The sequence below is a fragment of the Papio anubis genome, chromosome 17 (assembly GCF_008728515.1).
Source record: "Papio anubis isolate 15944 chromosome 17, Panubis1.0, whole genome shotgun sequence".
Lineage (NCBI taxonomy): Eukaryota > Metazoa > Chordata > Mammalia > Primates > Cercopithecidae > Papio > Papio anubis.
In genome coordinates, this window is record NC_044992.1 from 72,137,968 (window position 1) to 72,151,288 (window position 13,321).

The 13,321-nt window shown below is 51.0% G+C and overlaps 1 long non-coding RNA gene across 1 annotated transcript; it reads right to left on the reverse strand.

Moving 5' to 3' along the window:
- Positions 1-597: 597 nt before the first annotated feature.
- LOC103879037 lies at positions 598-3,875 on the reverse strand. Its single transcript, XR_001896165.3, has 2 exons — positions 3,538-3,875; positions 598-1,158 (listed from the first exon to the last, which is right to left on the reverse strand). It is a non-coding gene; the product is annotated as an uncharacterized LOC103879037 (long non-coding RNA).
- Between the last annotated feature and the right edge of the window lie 9,446 nt (positions 3,876-13,321).

The following is a 13,321-nucleotide window of genomic DNA, read 5'->3' on the forward strand; positions in this document are numbered from 1 at the left end:
TGGTAACAAACACCCACAGGACCTCAGGGGCTGCACCAGCCCTCAGGGCTCAGCCAGTTTCTGTATTGGCCAGTTATTGGCACAATAATGATGAATGCCAAACCAGTCCCAAGCTCAGGGGCTAGCTCAGCATTCTCCCAGGCCTGTGGCTGGCGTGGCTCTGCCTCACACCACAGATTGGGCTGGGTCTCCCACCCTCCTGGGCTTGCTGGGCTCACTGAGGCAGCTTCTTGTCCTGGTGACGGCAGAGGCAACAGAAGGCAAGCCCACCCGCACATGCACGTCTGCAAGCCCCTGCTTTGCTCTGCCTATGTCTTGCTGGCCAAAGCTAGCCTCAAGGCCACACTGGACATCCATGGTCGGGGAAGCAGGTTCTGCCTATGTGGGAGGAGCTGCAAGTCACATGACAGAGGGCAGGGACACAGGGAGGGGTGAGAGTTGGGGCAAAGCTGCCACCTTTCTGGAATGTTCCAAAAGAAGATGGACGACTGCTACTCCTCTGCCCTGGAAGGGAGAGTTCTTTCCTCCCCACTGTAAAGTTTTCTGATTCCAATTCCACAATGCTATGAGTCTTAATCAATGCCTGATGAACCATACTTGAGCAAACAGAATTTATTCTCTGTCAAGATCATTGTCTTTGTTTCCCTCCTAAATCCCCTGCGAATTCATCTTTTTTATTCCAGGCTTACTAGGAAATAAAAGATTTTGTCTGCGGGCTGATGGGTATTAGCAGAGCTATATGGAGCTGGAGTGGAAACTTGGAGTGTTTGTGGATCAAAACCGAGCTGTGCTGGCGGCGTCTGGGAGGAGGGAGCACTCGCTGAAACTCTGCCCGAGTTGTGGCTGTCAGTTGCCTCGACTGCCAGACTCGCCGTTTTGGGGCCCGGAGGGGGGATGTTGTTATGGATTGTGCTGGAAGGTTTTCTTGCTCTTGGCTTTTTTGGTGAAGGCCCTGGATTACTGCAGAAAATCCAGCTTATGTGTCCAAGGGCAAAGCAGGCCTGTTTATCTTTGACTTTTACACGCTTCACACATCTCCTGAGGTTTGACTCTAAGCAGCATTTGTGTCTTCCCAGATACAAGAAAACAGGAGGCAGGCACTGAGCTTGCAGGAGGCGACACAGCCAGTGCACGGCTTGCCATATGCTTAACGTGGCTCTAAGAAGAGAGGGTTGTTTTTTAATATTAAAAATGGCTATGGGAAAATCTGCCCTAACGCTATTAAGCGGTGCTGACATGAGATGTGTGCGGCTGTAACTTTCTGATTGGATTTGGGATCTGGGTTGCAGCCAGACACTGGAGACACATTCCTGAGCCATCTCAGCCCCTGCCTCTTTGCTGTGGCTGCTCTTTGGGGGCACACAGGTAGATGCAGGAGAGACTCAACTATTCAGCGATGGGTGTGCGCAGAAGAGTGATTCCCAGGTCAGGGAAGACTTTGGCCCCCAGAAGACATTTGGCAAAGTCTAGAGGCCTTTTTCATTGTCACAATTGAGAGGAGGGAGGTGCAGTAGCATCTGGTAGATAGAGGCCAGGGACACTGCTCAACGCCTACAGCAGATGGGCCCACAGCCAAGAATCATCTGCCCCTCACATTATTCAGCCCTAACTTACAAAGGAAGGAAAGCCTGATGCATGCGTGCTGTGGTTCAAGTGTGTCCTCTCCAAACTTCAGTGTTGAAACTTCACGTCCATGTGTCTTAATCGCCTTAAGAGGTGATTAGGTCAAGAGCGACTCCCTCCGTAAAGGGATTCGTGCCCTTTTAAAAGGGCTTTGAGGCTGGACACAGTGGCTCATGCCTGCAATCCAGTACTATGGGAGGCCAAGGTGGGTGGATCACTTGAGCTCAGGAGTTCAAGACCAGCGTGGGCAACATAGTGAGACCCTGTCTCTAAAAAAAAAAAAAAAAGCTGGGCGTGGAGTCACATGCCTGTAGTCCCAGCTATTTGGGAGGCTGAGGCGGAAGGATCACTTGAGTTCAGGAGGTCAAGGCCTCGGTGAGCTGTGATTGCACCATTGCACTCCAGCCTGGGCAACAGAACGAGACCCTACCACAAAATTACTACTGCTAATAAAAGAGCTTTGGTGAAGGAAGTTTTTCCCTCTTGCCCTTCTACCCTCTGCCACATGAGGACACAGCATCCCCCGCACCAAGAGGAGGCAGTGCTCCAAGTGCCATCTTGGAAGCAAGGCTGGACCCTCTCCAGACAGTGAAGCTCCGGAGCCCTGGATTTCAGACTCCCAGCCTCCCTGGCAAAGGCCCATGTGGCTACATCTTTGGAAGGGGGCAAATGCTGAGGCCTCGCGTGGTGGACCCACACCCTCTGGCCCTTTGATAGGGACCCTAATCCCATCCGTGAAGGCTCCACCCTCGTGACCTCATCAACTCTTACAGCGTCACCTCTTAATTCCATTACATTGGTGAGTAAACGTCAACATACAAACTTCTGGCCAGGCACGGTGGCTCACGCCTGTAATCCCAGCACTTTGGGAGGCCGAGGCGGGCGGATCACTAGGTCAGGAGATCGAGACCATCCTGGCTAACATGGTGAAACCCGTCTCTACTAAAAATACAAAAAAATTAGCCAGGCGTGGTGGCAGGCGCCTGTAGTCCCAGCTACCTGGGAGGCTGAGGCAGGAGAATGGCATGAACCCAGGGGGCGGAGCTTGCAGTGAGCGGACATCACACCACTGCACTCCAGCCTGGGCGACAGAGCAAGATTCTGTCTCAAAAAAAACACAAAAAACAAAAAACAAAAAACAAATTTTGAGGAGACACCATCATTCAAACCGCAGCAGTGGTGCTGGCTGCATAAGTAACCATGACTGTGCAGGTGTCAACATGGCCATCTCACATGCATGTCACTCAACCATCAAAACACCCAACAGCAATTGCCCAAAGCCCCCCACCCTGCCCCACTCGTACCCACAGGCACTCCAGTCCCAGCTCACCCTGGGACATTATTGTCCCAGCGGCCAATAACTAGACAGTAACTGGCAAATACATTTGCGCAGCCCTATTTCTCCAAGCAGTTTCCCACAAGCTTGAGATGCAGGTAGTCCTCAGGGAAGGTCCTCATCTCTCCCCGTTGGCCTGCTTGGTTTTATATCATCCGCCTTGAAGTCCCTCTGCCAGAGGAGAGCCGGTGTCTGTGCGGGGTGCTTCCTCAGACACACCCAAGCTGCCGTCTTAATGAACCATCCCGTCAAGCTCAGCCACATTTTGTCATCTGGCCTCACACCTCCATCAGCTTTATCTCCCCCCCATTCCCGAATCCAACAGCAGCGTCTGTGCGTGTCTGGGAGCGCAGAGAGGCAGAGGTGGGAGTTCCCCCAGAGCCTGGCTCCAGCTCACAGCTCAGACACCCTGTAGCCCTCCTGCCCTGGGCCCGGATGAGCCAGGAATATGGGACTGCTCTCCAAGTTCCCCCCTTCCCTGTCCCCAGCCAGTCAGCCTCTGAACCCTTATCATCTGTTTCCCAAATAGTTCCAGATCCCTCCCCCATGCCCAGGTTTGGGCCACCATTACAATTTACCTGGATTACCTCTGCGGACTCCCAGGCTGCTGTTGGCAACTGTTGGAAGGTGCAGAAGGGGGCAAAGAAGATGGTGGCGCACTGCCTCTGTCCTTCCTCTGCTCTGAGTTGGAGCCAACCCCGAGGTCTCCTTGCCCCTAGCAGGCCCAGTCTCATCGCCATGCACCAGAGAAGTGGCCGGGAAGCTCCCCGGGAGCTGGTGGTGTTGCACCTGCTTGGCCCATTGACTCTCTGACTGCACCTCAGCCCCTGCCCCCTGCCAGGCAGAGTCACCTGCGCTTCTGCATCCTCCAGGGGCCTCTCTTTCCCACCTCAGGGCTCCGTGCAAATGGTGCCTTCTTTCTAGAATGCAGATAATGGAGGAAAAATGTTGCTCCCCACAAAGCCTTCCCAACCACCTCATTTGGGTGGAGTGCCCCATCCTGGGCCCCCAGCCCTATTGCAGTGCACGGTAGTTGATGGCCCGTCATCCTTCTCCCCTCAGGACAGAGGCCATGTCTGGCTTGTGGTCCCTTGATCCCGTGTGAGGGACGTGTGCCTCCCAAATGCTTGGGCTCAGCCTTCTCTAGAGGCTTCTCCACTTTGTGGAGATCCTCTCAGTGTGTTGGCCACAGGATTCCCCTTCACTGATTCATCCAACAAATTCATTCCCCTTCACCGATTCATCCCCAAGCATTGATTCTGATGGGCACCAGCACCATAGCAGACCCAGGCAGACCTCGCTCTCATCGGCCTCTCCTGCGGAGGAGAAGCAGACGATAAACAATGGCTGGACTATGGTGGGCAGTGGTGGTCGGTGAAGAGAGATCACACAGGAGGAGGGTGTAGAGAGAGGCTGAGGGGGCTATTTTGGGGGCAGCCATGGAAATCTTCTCTGAGTGATGACATTAGAGACCTCAAGGAGGTGAAGGAACAAGCATGTGTTGCTGGCGGCGGGAACGGCAAGCGCGGGGCTTGGGGTGGCCCAGGGAGAGCACAGGTCAGCACGCCTGGAATTCAGCGGGGTCAGGGCAGTAACAGGGTCAGATCCTGTAGGGTTTGGGCGTGATGTTAAACACTCTGGAATCATCCGGCATGAGACGGGGTCATTGGACGTTTTTGAGCCCTGGGAGTTCCTCCTCAGATTTAAGCTCTAAGAGACCCACTTTGCAAAGTTCCTGCTATCTACTCCATCATCACATCCTCACAAATTGTCCGGACACAGCGGCTCACACCTATAATCCCAGCACTTTGGGAGACCGAGGTGGACGGATCACTTGAGGTCAGGAATTCAAGACCAGCCTGACCAATGGTAAAACCCCATCTCTACTAAAAATACAAAAGAAAAAAATAGCTAGGCATGGTGGTGGGCACCTGTAATCACAGCAGCAGGAGAATCGCTCGAACCTGGGAGGCAGAGGTTGCAATGAGCCAAGATCACACCACTGCACTCCAGCCTGAGCGACAGAGTGAGACTCCATCTCAAACAACAACAATAACAACAACAAAAAATCAATATACGGGTAATCTTTTCCCCATTCTACAGATGAGAAAACTGAGGTGCAGAGAGAAAGGGTGGTGACTTGCCTGAGGGTACAGAGCTTGAGTGTGTTGAACTTTGCTGGCATCCGGCTCAGATTCACTCTACAGGCCCCACTCCAGTTGCCCTGCAGTAGGAATGGCTCGACCAGTCTGCTCTGCAGGCCCAAAGCCAGGACGGTGTCAGGGCCAAAATGAGTGGTGGTAAGGTCCAACTCAGTTCTTCGAGAAGTGAATCAGCTCCTGAGACATCGGTCTTCCAGATGCACCCCGTCACTACTGACACCTAACCAAGCACTTGGGGGCTATTATACGGGTAGCTGTGGCTGTACTGGAAGGCCCGAGAGAGGAGGGAGTCACAGGTGACCCTCTGAGCAGGAGACTCGGGCCCAAGATTCAGGGCCTGTCACCTTGGAGACAGTGTCAATCTTGGATGATTTTAGGTCAATGATGCCATCACAGAGGCCTTTAACCCAGTGAAAACCAGCTTGGCAGGTACATGCTTTTTTTCTTCCTTTACTATTTCATTCTACCAACCTCCCTGATTGGGTTATAGGTGGGGTTCTCCGAAGCCCCCCGGAAAGCCCCTCAGGCTTACTTGGGAGTGTGGAGATGGAGGAGATTATTTACTCACTCCCCGGGAGCAGAGGAGGGAGACTGTCCCTTGATTGGGGGATGCTCTGAGAGATGCCGTCTGCTGTGAGGAGGGAAGAGGAGGGGGTCCCCGATCCTCCCCGCTGCTCTTCCCACTTCTTTTGGGAGCATGGGATGGAAGATGCATAAAAATTCAAACCATCCTCAAAATAAATGAAAGGAATATATATATATCAGAGAAGGAGATAACCATAGCAATCACTTTCACTCAAAGGTAATAAAAATAAGGATCGTAAACATAAACTTGTAAATTGCAGGCTGCACTCCCTGCCGACGTTTGCTGCCACGAGAGAGCACATTCTGAGGAAAGGCAAGCACCTTCCAGACTTTCCAGGACACTCTGGACATGTCCCTCTGATTAAAACCTCCAGAAGGAAAAATATAGGAGGAAAATAGTGAGTTATGGGGGGGAAATAAGGACCAAAACTATGACAAAAATGGAGAACACAAATTATGTTTACAAATGTTTCCCTGGCTGACAGAGACTCTGCCTGGAACAGATCACATATCATAAGGTGGCCGCCTTCCCGGGTGTGGGGGCTCCTGGATGAGTACAGAGTGTTCTGTGAGCGACGGCCCCCCCCTCCGTTTCCCCCCCCACTCCGCCAGCCTCGTGGAGCTGCACTGGGGATGGCTCATTCTGAGCGTCAGCCGCCACCTTCCTCCTCTGCAGCCATCAGACGGAAGCTGCCGCTGTGACAAACAAACCAGACAAGACGCACCACAGCAGCTGGGCTGTCTGCAGAGGGCCATCCAGGCCTCCTTGCTAGAAACATTCATTTTAGATGGACAAATGGAATATTTTGTCCTCTTTGCCTTCTGATATTTGTCTTCTGCCAGCAGAGAGCTAGGACCCAGGCATCTAACTACAGCTAGTGAAATGTTCCTGACTCCCTGCTTGGGCTGCATCCTGCGACGGCCACTCACGGCCCGACAAACGCTTCGTCCTGCCTGGGCACCACCCTTCAGCTGTAACCGGCGACGTGATTCCCAAGCACTTTTTGAACTTTCTAGTCAAAAATTAGATACCACTGCTCACTTACCAGATTTGCAAAAATCAAGATACTAAAGCTAAGGAAGGCTGGGTGTGGTGGTTCAGGCCTGGAATCTCAGCACTGTGGGAGGCCGAGGAGGGAGGATTGCTTCAGCTCAGGAGTTGAAAGTTGCAGTGAGCCGCGATCACGCCACTGCACTGCAGTCTGGGTTACAGAGTGAGGCCTTGACTCAATAAAATAAAATATAAAGTAACATAAAAAATAAATAAGGCTAAGGAAGAAAACCAAAACACAGCACTTGGTTTGGGGAAGGTGGGATGACACAGTGCCCTCAGGCTGGTTTGTTTGCAAATTGGAATGATCTTTTCGGAAGGAATCGGGGAGTGTCTCAGGAATCTGTAAAAAGTTCACAGCCAGGTGTGGTGGCTCATGCCTGTAATCCTAGCACTTTGGAAGGCCACGGTGGCAGGATCATTTGAGCCCAGCCTGGGCAACATGGCGAAACCTTGTCCCTACAAAAAATACAAAAAATATTTGCTGGATGTGGGGGTGCATGCCTGCAGTCCCAGATGCTCAGGAGGCTGAGGTGGGAGGATCCCTTGAGCCTGGGAGGCAGAGGCTGCAGTGAGCCATGATTGCGCCACTACACTCCAGCCTGGGCAACAGAGTGAGTCTCTGTTTCAAAAAAAAGTTCCCTGCCTTGATTTGCTCTGAGTTGAATTGTGTCCCCCAGAAATATAGTTCCAAGTCCTAACCCTGGTGCCTGTGAATTTGACTTTATTTGGAAAATAGGGTCTTTGCAGATGTAATTAAAGTTAAGATGGTATGTGTGCTGTCTTTATTTTATTATTATTATTATTTTTTTCTGAGACAGAGTCTTGCTCTGTCACCCAGGCTGGAGGGCAGTGGGGTGACCTCAGCTCACTGCAACCTCCACCTCCTGGGTTCAAGCGATTCTCCTGCCTCAGCCTCCCAAGTAGCTGGGATTACAGGTGCACGCCCGGCTAATTTTTTTTTTTTTTTTTTTTTTTAAAGTAGAGACAGGGTTTCACCCTGTTGGCGAGGTTGGTCTCGAACTCCTGACCTCAAGTGATCCACTTGCCTCAGCCTCCCAAACTGCTAGGATTACAGGTGTGAGCCGCTGCACCCAGCCGTCTGCTGTCTTTATGAGAGGAGAGACACACAGGGAGATGGAAGGACCTGTTAGGATGGAGCCAGAGGTTGGAGGGACGCAGCCACATGACGAGGCATGTCGGAGGTTGCTAAGGACACCTTGAAGCTGAGGGAGGGGCACGAACAGATTCTTCCCAGGAGCCTGGAGGCAGCAGAACCATGCTGACACCTTGATGTTGGAATTCTGGCCTCCAGAACCGTAGAGCAATATGCCTGTTGCTTTAAGCCACCCAGTTTGTGGTACTTTGTTACCGCAGCCCTAGCAAACTAAGACACTCTTTATTTTTATTTTTATGTTTTTTTGAGACGGAGTCTTGCTCTTTTGCCCAGGCTGGAGTGCAGTGGCACGATCGTGGCTCACTGTAACCTCTGCCTCCCGGGTTCAAGTGATTCTTCTACCTCAGCCTCCCAGTAGCTGGGACAACAGGCTGCCACCACCATGCCTGGCTAATTGTTGTATTTTTGGTAGAGACGGGGTTTCACCATGTTGGCTAGGCTGGTCTTGAACTCCTAACCTCAGGTGATTCTCTCACCTGGGCCTCCCAAAGTGCTGGGATTATAGGCACGAGCCACCATGCCCGGTTACAAACTAATACACTCCTTTTGGGCTTTTACTTTCACTTCTAGGAAGAAACCTTGTAGCTCATTATTTGCCACATTTATTTTTATTTCCACATAGTCAGACTATATTTCCCAGTGTCCTTTGCAGTTAGCTATGGCCATGTGATCGAGTTCTGGCCAATAGAATGTGGTCAGAAGTGACATAAATGCCAGACCCGGGCAATGGAAACCTTGTGCTCCCCTTCGTGGGTCTGTGCCCCCAAGGTTGCCCCCTAATACCTACTAAACTACTGTATGTGTGAAAAATGACGTTCTCTTGAGGCTGCAGAGTTACTGTTCCAGTACTTAGCATAGCTTGGCTAATACAAGGAAATAATCAGAGATAAATAAAAGCAAAGATACACAGGCCAGGATTTTTCCATATTCCACATCATTTACTAGGGGCAGCCAGGGTGCAAGACAAAGTCACTTTTCTTTCTTTCTTTTTTTTTTTTTTTGAGACGGAGTTTTGCTCTTGTTGCCCAGGCTGGAGTGCAATGGCGTGATCATGACTCACTGCAACCTCTGCCTCCCAGGTTCAAATGATTCTTTTACCTCAGCCTCCCTAGTAGCTGGGATGACAGGCATGCGCTACCACGCCGGTTAATTTTGTATTTTTAGTAGAGACGGGGTTTCTCCATGTTGGTTTGGCTGGTCTTGAACTCCCGAGCTCAGGTGATCCGCCCGCCTCGGCCTCCCAAAGTGCTGGGATTACAGGCATGAGCCACTGCGCCACTCACTTTTCTTTTAATATTCAGGGCATAATGACCCCAAGCCTTTGTCCTTTACATTTCTGGGCAGCCGTTCCTTTTGGGATGTCATGGGGTCCCTTTAGGCGCTCCCCAGGTCAGCCTCCTGCCCCACTGTTCCCTCCATTCGGGGTTCATGCCATTGCTGTGGCCAGAGACAGTCATCAGCATGCCTTGGGGCTGGTGTTCACTCTGGGCTGTCTGAGCCGTTCAGCTTCTCCCTGCCATTGTGTGTTGCCTGCTCCTGTTTCTGCTTCTAGCAGTAGCTCCTTGGGGTCCTGCTCATTGGAGTCATTCGACATATACTGGGCCAGGCATGGTGGCTCAAGCCTGTAATACCAGCACTTTGGGAGACAGAGGCGGGGGATCACTTGAGGTCAGGAGTTTGAGACCAGCCTGGCCAACACAGGGAAACCCCATCTCTACTAAAATACAAAAATTAGCCAGAAATCACTTGAACCCAGGAGGCAGAGGCTGCAGTGAGTCAAGATCGTGCCACTGCACTTCAGCCTGGGCAACAGAGTGAGACTCCGTCTCAAACAAAACAAAATGAAAAAACAAATACTATGTGCCCACACTGCATACCAGTCTCTGGCTCTCTGCAGGGGGTAAAACGGAGAATGAGACAGGCATGATCCCTGTCTTCATAGAGCTTCTATCTGGCAGGGCAAAGGGACATTAAAACAATGTTTAATTAGAATAGTGATGAATGCAATGAATACAATGTATAGGGTCCCATGGGAGTGGATACAAGGTAGGGTGACTATGTTTTATTATCCAAATCAGAACATCTTTGAGAATGTAAGAGGATGCTATTAATAATTATGCCAGAGCAATGAGTGAGAACCAGGGCTGCCTCAGGGAAGGCAGGACCTCTGGCCACCTAGGAGACCAACCCAGCCCCCGACAAACCCTCTCTGAGCAGCTCCCTCCCAGTTTTGGACCCAGTCCTGACCAATAGCTCAGGGGCTTGGATGAGTTCTCCCAGGCTTGATTGAATCTCGCTCTTCAGAAAATCACCTTACCACCGCCTTCAGGGCCCAGGTGGGCTGGAAACAAGTTCCCTGTACGTGATTAACACAATGGTTGATAATACAGGACGAAGCTGTGACTCTCACGTTTTGCTGTGCATGGAATCACCTGGGATTCCAGGCTGACTCTGGGCTGCCATCTTCTAACATGGTGATGAAACGGGTGCAACTGGGGTATCTGGAATGTTATTGATTGATTGATCGAGACAGAGTCTCACTCTGTCTCCCAGGCTGGAGTGCAGTGGCAGGATCTTGGCTCACTGCAACCTCCGCCTCTGGAGTTCAAGCAGTTCCTGTGTCTCCGTCTCTCTAGCAGCAGGGATTACAGGCCCACACCACCACACCTGGCTAAGTTTTGTATTTTTAGTGGAGACGGGGTTTCACCATGTTGGCCAGGCTGGTCTCGAACTACTGACCTCAAGTGATCTGCCCGCCTCCGCCTCCCAAAGTGCTGGGATTACAGGTGTGAGCCATCGCACCCAGTCATCATCATCAACATCATTATTATTATTATTATTATTGTTATTATTTTGAGAGAGAGTCTCACTCTGTCACCCAGGCTGGAGTGCAGTGGCACAATCTCCCCTCACTGCACCTCTGCCTCCCAGGTTGAAGTAATTCTCATGCCTCCGCCTCCTGAGTAGCTGGGATTACAGGCATGTGCCACCACGCCCAGCTGATTTTTATAATAGTAGAGATGGGGTTTCACCATGTTGGCCAGGCTGGTCTCAAACTCCTGACCTCAAGTGATCCGCCCACCTCGGCCTCCCAAAATGCTGGGATTACAGGTGTGAGCCACTGCACCCAACCGATGATCTTTTATTTTCAAAATGTTTCAGAGTAATTTTTTTTTTTAACGTCAAACAATTTTTAAAAACATATATATGTGGCAAAAAGAAAAGGAAAAAAGGAAATTCACAAAATCAGAACACTGATTCCTCTGGTTAACTTTTATTTTCTTCATTTTTGGGAACATTTTCTAATTTCTTCCAACAAGTATCTATTACTTTTTACTTTTAAAATTTAAAATAAAAATGGTCAAAGTATGACGTGATGCTGTTTAAAATGTCAAATGGTATTTCTGGGATTATAATGCCAGTGGGTCTCTGGTCCCCCTATCTCCGGTCCTGTGACCCTTGGTCCACATGTCTGGGCACAGCAAGACTCTGTCTTTAAAATACATCTCAACCTCATGCCTGTAATCCCAGCACTTTGGGAGGCCGAGGCAGGTGTATTGTTTGAGCTCAGGGGTTCGAGACCAGCCTGTGCAACATGGTGAAACCCTGTCTCTACAAAATTAGCCAGGCATGGGCCGGGCGCGGTGGCTCACACCTGTAATCCCAGCACTCTGGGAGGCCGAGGTGGGCGGATCATGAGGTCAGGAGATCAAGACCATTCTGGCTGGGACTAGTAGCTGGGATTGAGATGGAGTTTCGCTCTTATTGCCTGGGCTGGAGTGCAATGGCGCGATCTCAGCTCACTGCAACCTCCGCCGCCTGGTTTCAAGTGATTCTCCTGTCTCAGCCTCCCGAGTAGCTGGGATTACAGGTGTATGCCACCGCGCCTGGCTAATTTTTGTATTTCTAGTAGAGACGGGGTTTCATCATATTGGTCAGGCTGGTCTGGAACTCCTGACCTCAGGTGATCCGCCCGCCTTGGCACCCCAAAGTTCTGGGATTCCAGGCATGAGTCACTGCGCCCGTCCAGTTTGCATATTATTTACTGGATAATACATTTTCTCAATATAGTCTCAATCATATAAGCTTTCCTCCCCCACCCCATTTTTCTTTTTCTTTTTTATTCTTTTTTGAGATAGGGTCTCACTCTGTCACTTAGGCTGGAGTGCAGTGGCGTGATCTCGGCTCATTGCAGCCTCTACCTCCTGTATTTAAGCGATTCTCATGCCTCAGCCTCCCAAGTAGCTGGGATTACAGGCATGCACCACCACACCCGGCTAATTTTTTGCATTTTTAAAATAGAGACAGGGTTTCGTCATGTTGGCCAGACTGGTCTTGAACTCCCCACCTCAGGTGATCTGCCTGCCTCGACCTTACGAAGTGCTGAGATTACAGGCATGAGCCACTGCACCCAGCCCCTTTTTTCTTTTAAAATCTGCATAGGTACAGACCACATCTTTGTGATTCCATCTTTAGGATTTGGGGGAGGAAGGAGGGGACTCCCAATAATGGGATTTTTGACCTTGAATGGACACTGACCTTCATCCCTTCTCCACAAAGAATCCACAGGGTTGCCGGGCTCGGTGGCTCAAGCCTGTAATCCCAGCACTTTGGGAGGCCGAGACGGGTGGATCACGAGGTCAGGAGATCGAGACCATCCTGGCTAACACAGTGAAACCCCGTCTCTACTAAGAAATACAAAAAACTAGCCGGGTGAGGTGGCAGGTGCCTGTAGTCCCAGCTACTTGGGAGGCTGAGGCAGGAGAATGGCATGAACCCAGGAGGCGGAGCTTGCAGTGAGCTGAGATCCGGCCACTGCACTCCAGCCTGGGCAAGAGAGCCAGACCGGCCAAAAAAAAAAAAAAAAAAAAAAAAAAGAATCCACAGGGCCACAGACAGCAGCATCTGTTGCTGTCAAGCCTTGCAGATGGCTCCCCGAGTCCATCCAGACTCATCGGTTAGGGCGCCCAGGCTGGTAGGCCACCCAGCGGGGACTGGGCCTGGACACCTGCTCTCCCAGCTGCTTTGCCCTTGTCTTGCTCCACATCCCAGGCGTCCCAGAGAGGCTCTTCACTGCCCTTTGCAAAACAGCCCAGGGTGGGAAGGAGAGGCTGGGGTGCAGGTCCCAGCTCTGTGATGGGCTCTCAGGCAGTCCCTTCCTTGATGCATTTCCTTCTCGGGTCTGTCTTTGCCGTGTTTTCCTTGGCTGGCTTTTTAAGGCTGGGGCTATGCAAAAATCCTCACTTCTGAAGGAAGAAATGTGGACAGTGGGCAAAGTTTATTCAGTAAGAGGCACTTTTCACCACAGTCCCTATGCTACCCAGGGACCCTCTTAAAAATGGGAATAACTTCGTTTCTGCTAATCGATCTACATGCTTATTATTTTA